The sequence below is a fragment of the Corapipo altera genome, unplaced genomic scaffold (genome assembly GCF_003945725.1).
Source record: "Corapipo altera isolate COAL_440 unplaced genomic scaffold, ASM394572v1 2b, whole genome shotgun sequence".
NCBI classification, from domain to species: Eukaryota; Metazoa; Chordata; class Aves; order Passeriformes; family Pipridae; genus Corapipo; species Corapipo altera.
The window spans coordinates 25,622,361-25,627,891 of NW_020884874.1; positions in this window are offsets into that span (position 1 = coordinate 25,622,361).

Genomic DNA, 5,531 nt, shown 5'->3' on the forward strand with positions numbered 1-5,531 from the left:
GAATCATATTGTTTCAACACAGTGAAATAACTGAAAAAATATAAATTGGATTACAGGTTTTCTTTAAACAGCTTATCCCTATAGTTATTAGACCCAAATCTGGAACATATATACATCTCCTGAATGAGAGACAAATTGCATAGACAAAAGCAGTGGTCATTCAACAATAATCTATAGTTGTATAAAAATGAAGTATTTTCCATTCATTTTTGTGTAAGTTACATTACACTAACTTTGCATGACAGCCCCTTTATACACATATTAAAAGGTATGATCATTGAGCTGTACAATTAGTCGTTTAGACAACCATAGAAAAATTTCATGAGTGAGATAGAAGAGATAAAATCATTCTGCAAAGACCGGAGTAAAATGGATGATTTTTATATGTTTGTTATGTTTAATAGAGTGTTCAAGATTTACAGATTTTTGCTTGAACTCTGACTGGTGGTTTGGGGATTAGGAGGTTCTTTCCAAAGAATGGCATGGCTGCCAGGTGAAACAAAGACTTTCTACTTTTCTATATGGGAAAAAGTCCAAAGATGAAAAGGAGATGTAAGAGATTAGGTAATTAGGTAATTCCAGCAGAGTGCATTAGGGAAGTTTCCATTGAATTTCCATGGAAAGTAAATGCACTGTTGGCAGAATCAGCAAACAGTTGGAAAATTTCAGAAAAAAAGTTTTTAATTAAAAAGTGTAGACAGATTGAGATGGACATCTTCTGTGGAATCGTACCACTTCTGATAAAACTTCCACTGCATAAGATTTCCAACAACAGTTTTACACTGGGGTGATAGAAATAATGTCTCTTGCCCTCCTCAGCATGTGGGCTCTCATCTGGTACGGGTTCCTACTCTGCTTAATTCCCATCTCAGCTGTGAACTTTGGTCACTAGTTTCATATGGGATTAAAAGCAGGTCTTCTGCCGGGGCAATTATATGTTCCACTTCAAAGAGGAGGGAAGAAAGGAGCACTGTAGATCAGCCCTTATGCAGTTAGTACGGATTTTGAGTCCTTATTCTCCTGTTTCCTAGCTACTACTATTATTATAGAAACCTAGAAGATTTCTGATTTATCTCAAATATTTTCACTCTGCAGGAAAAGGATTTTTTTTTTTGTCCATTAACACCTGAAGAAGTTCCAAAGATGTGCTGATTGAACAGGATGTCCCAGTGTCCTTTCCTAAGCCCTCTGTATAAAAGCATAACTTTATAAGCCAAGAAAGCCTCTCTGTCCCCCTAGACAAAGGAAGAGAATAATTAGATAACAAGGGTTTGGATACACAAACGCCCCCTTACTTATTTGAAATTCTTCAGAAGATTGTGTGCTTGAGAGAGATGGAGCTGTAGTGTAGTCAACCATATCACAGGGAGACAACCCAGAAGACACATTTTTGAAGGAAAAAATGCAAGTATGAAAAGCAGTTTTGGAGAAATCACCATAGAAACAGAACCTGCTATAATCATCCTGAGCAGGACAGATGTTACTGTTCCACCCTCAGCTCATTTGGCCTCTTATGTCTCTGAATGCTGAAGTTCACAATGCTTTTTTTCCTCCGGTTTCAGAAGTGTCAGTCAGGAGACATGGTGCTGGTGAAAAACTTATACCGATCTCTTGTTAACTAACTGCAGTGTTTTGTTCCATGGTTACATGTCTGCACAAGCCGTCATTGTGTCAGTCATAATTACCACCTATTCAGTGGCTCCCTTCAGGTTTCATCACCTCTGCAGTATTAAGCAGCCAGCTGCAGGAAGCAGTCGACTGCCCTGGAGCAGCAACTGTCAGCCTCTGGATTTCAGGGTGTAATTGCTGCCTGAGCACAAACATCTCCCTCCTTCCCGCATAAAACAGCCAATCCACTCCTTTCTTTGGCAGAGATCGGAGCCCCATCAAATGCACTTTTTGTCCAGCAGAGGAAGACAGACCTTGTCTTCTGCAGGGACAAGTCAGCATGGACTGGATGGGGGACTGTGCAGCTATATGTCTGTGCCACCACGTGCTACCACATGAAAATGTGGTCCAGCACTCCTAATTGGAAAGGGACTACAGCTTTCCTGTAAAACACTTTTTCTCTCTACTGTGAAACATATGGGCTTACCTCTAGCACTGAAGTTTAACTAGAACATCCTCTATGTCCCTCAGATGTAGGGACTTCTCCCAAGTGAAAATTTGGAGTACCCCATCTAAACTTGACTCACTCTTCAAGAGGTATGCTCTGGTGTAAGGGCAGATAGATGAGTCCTCATCTGGGCCAGACAGGCAGAAACAAACCATAATGCAAAACTGAGAGGCAGTTTCAGACCATTCCTGTCAGGCTGGTGCATGGTTTCACACACCAATTTCCTTTTCTGTCTTACCATCCTGTTTGCCGCATTTTATAAATTCAGCTTTGGCTGCATGACCCAGATCAACAGGCCTGCCAACAATCACGTTGCATTTTGTTAACTGTTTATGACTTCTGGACAGTGTCCTGCTGTGATTGTCAGACTCTTTCACTCAAACATATGGCACGTGGAGACACAAACTACTCCAGCATGCAGATTTACATGATAGATTTTTACATACCAATTGCAGATGCTCTTTGTGGCTGCTGAGATTGGCGTGGTCCAATCCTGGAAGCAGAGAAAATCCTCTACTCTGAGAAGCACCTGGCATGCTGGGTTTCTTTTGCTTAATCAGGAAAGCCAAAGATGCTGTCAGACTTTTCTCAATCCGATAGAAATGCTACCAAGCGTGTATCATGTTGGAGAGACAAGAATGACAGTAAAAGCTTGGTGGGAGTAAGAAGTATTGTGAAGTTAACTGAGAAGAACTATTTTGTTTGTATCAGGAATGAGGAGGAAGTTAGAGGTGTACGAGTTCTGCCTGATTAAGGCCCTCACATAGTGAAGTTTGTAACATATTTGTTAATACAGCATACATAAGTGGGACATTTTCTGAGGTGCTTCCTGCATATGAGACTTTCAAAGATAACTTCAAGACCAAATCACTACAAGAAAACGTAAAACTGTTGAATATTAAAGCTAATATTCAAATAAGCAAATGGGTAACACAACCCCCCCCCAAACACCTGCAAACATTCCTCCAAAGACGAACGACACATCTCTGTGCTACAGGATGGACATGAAGAGTGCACCTAATTTCCTCTCTTCCTATAAGTTGATTCTTCTTTAGTGTTGCATCTGAATCAGAGTAAAAGATTTTAAGAGATTTTACATGAGTTTTTTGCCACAAAAATCTGAATTGACATCCAGCATTGACATGGCCTGATGAGAAGGAACTGGATAATGATCATTGTCCCCTTCTTTTGATGAGGCAAAACACGGCACAAACTTAAGGGAGGGAAAACCTGGAGGAGAAATGGGTTCTAATTTTATAGAGACATATTGCACTCCTCAATCTCTCCAGTCTCCAGACTTGCTGGATTTGAAAAGATGCAAGACATACAGTAATAAAACTATCCAACTTCACTGATCTCTTTAATGTGGAAGAGTTCATCGTGAATCTTGAAGTAGAGCATCTGAGCAGCTGTTACACTTCAGCAACTGCTGCTTTCATTTGTAATAGTGTCTCATAGTGCTAAACCTCAGTGTGGTGTGTTGGCATGGGGAACATTAGTTTCAGATCCATTGTGAGCTAGGTCATGGGAAACATCTGAAACTTCTTGGCATTTTAAGCTTCTGAAGTGCTGTGATCCACCAGGATGTGTTGTCATACAGAAAGAATTATGTATGTAAATGGTCACCACTTACACTACTTTCCTCCATTTTCCTTGGCCTCTTGAATTACCTTCAGTCCTGACACTCTCTCCTTTCCTCATATTGCTTGCTTACTACTGTACATTTATCTCAATTTCTTTAAAAAATGCATTAAAACAAGTGGAGTTTTATTTCTTAATGTGACTGCAAAGAACTATGCCTGTCTAAATTTACCTCTTCACAGTCAGTTTGTCTCCTGCCATCCATCCCATGCAAGTGCAGTGTTATCCTATTGTCCCACTTTGCTCCCAATTTTGGAACAAGCTAATCTTGTTCATGAGTGTTATTTCTCTTGTGAAGTTAGTGGACTGGAGTAGAAATTGACTCAGTACATTGATAGAAGTGGAATGGACTGGAAAAGAAGAAATTAGTGAATAACAATTGCTAAGGTGCCCAACTGTTCTAAGTACATTTCATAGTTGAAGAGCCTCAAGCTAAGTATGGACCAGAATTCCAATTGTGAATAATCTTTAATTGTAGGAAAGACCAAATATAAATCAAGACCTTTTTTATCTGCTCTTTTCTAGAAATATACCAAATCCACTCAATGAAACAACAAATGCACATAAACCATCTGTAGCTTTTGTCATGGGACTGTAGCAAACTGTAATTGAAAACTTCTCAGGATCCTCTTACCTGGTAGTTAACTAGGAGTGAGATATGCACAAAACATTTTACTAGGCATTTTTAAATTTCTTTTACCAGAAACACTTTTATAAAGTCCAGTCTGGCTCTGGATGAACAGAAACTGGTTGGAAACAACTGCTTGTTAGTGAGCCAAACCAAACCTGGGCACTGTGGGCTTGCTGGTGTGACATGACTATTTTCACTGAAAGCTCACTAGGATGCTATGTCAGACAAATGTGCTCCTAGAATACAGGTGGCAGGAAAGGCTTGGCCATATGGAGAAACATTGCTGTTACTGTCACTGCCAAAACTGTACTAGATGCCCCACAAAACAGAAAGAGGATTTACTACAGCCTAAGGGGCTTGTTAACTCTGTTGGACATAATATAACGAAAGCAAAAATATTTTCCTTCATTAGAAAAAGAAGAAAGAGTGGTGTTAACTAAATGGGGGTGAGTAGTAAATAATGTTGCAGTTATGTAGGAAAGGAGCTATAGGAAGGCCTTATCAGTATTGTAGTCAGGATAAAGTAACTACTTGCCACTCTGTCTCCTCTATCTTCTCTGAGCATATCACCAGTGAGATCATGCCTATTGTCACTCATATTTCCATGAGTTATGCGATTCTTTCACTTTTGAACTGGGCTCTGGCCTATGATGCCCTCTGTGTCACTCACAGTTACACAGTAACTGAGTGATTTGTATCCGCAGGTACAACAATGAAGCTGGTGACCTTCCAGCTTTTCAATTCTACCCCCAATCAAAGAGGGATTTATTTCCTGATAGGAGTGTAAAATTTAAAGAAAATGGAGTTTAAGGCTTCAGACAGCTGCTGGGCGTCATCCTGTCTAAACTTAACTGCACACCAAAGATAGCCCAGATAGGCAGAGACACCCCAGACATCCCTCACAAGATACCACTGCACAACAATGAACTTTCATCAGAGGGAGAAAGTCCATTTTTAAACCTTTCAGAATACGTGGCTTTCCTGCTCCGCCAAAGCTGTCTAGGGACCTGAAGCAAAGTTGGGATAATCTTCCCCAGAGCCCTTGACTCTGCCATTTCCTTGTGCCTCCACCGGTGCCCTGAGGAGAGGTGGTTTGCCAGGAGGAGGTGAGAATGCCTCAGGTGTACCTCTCCATGTACCTGT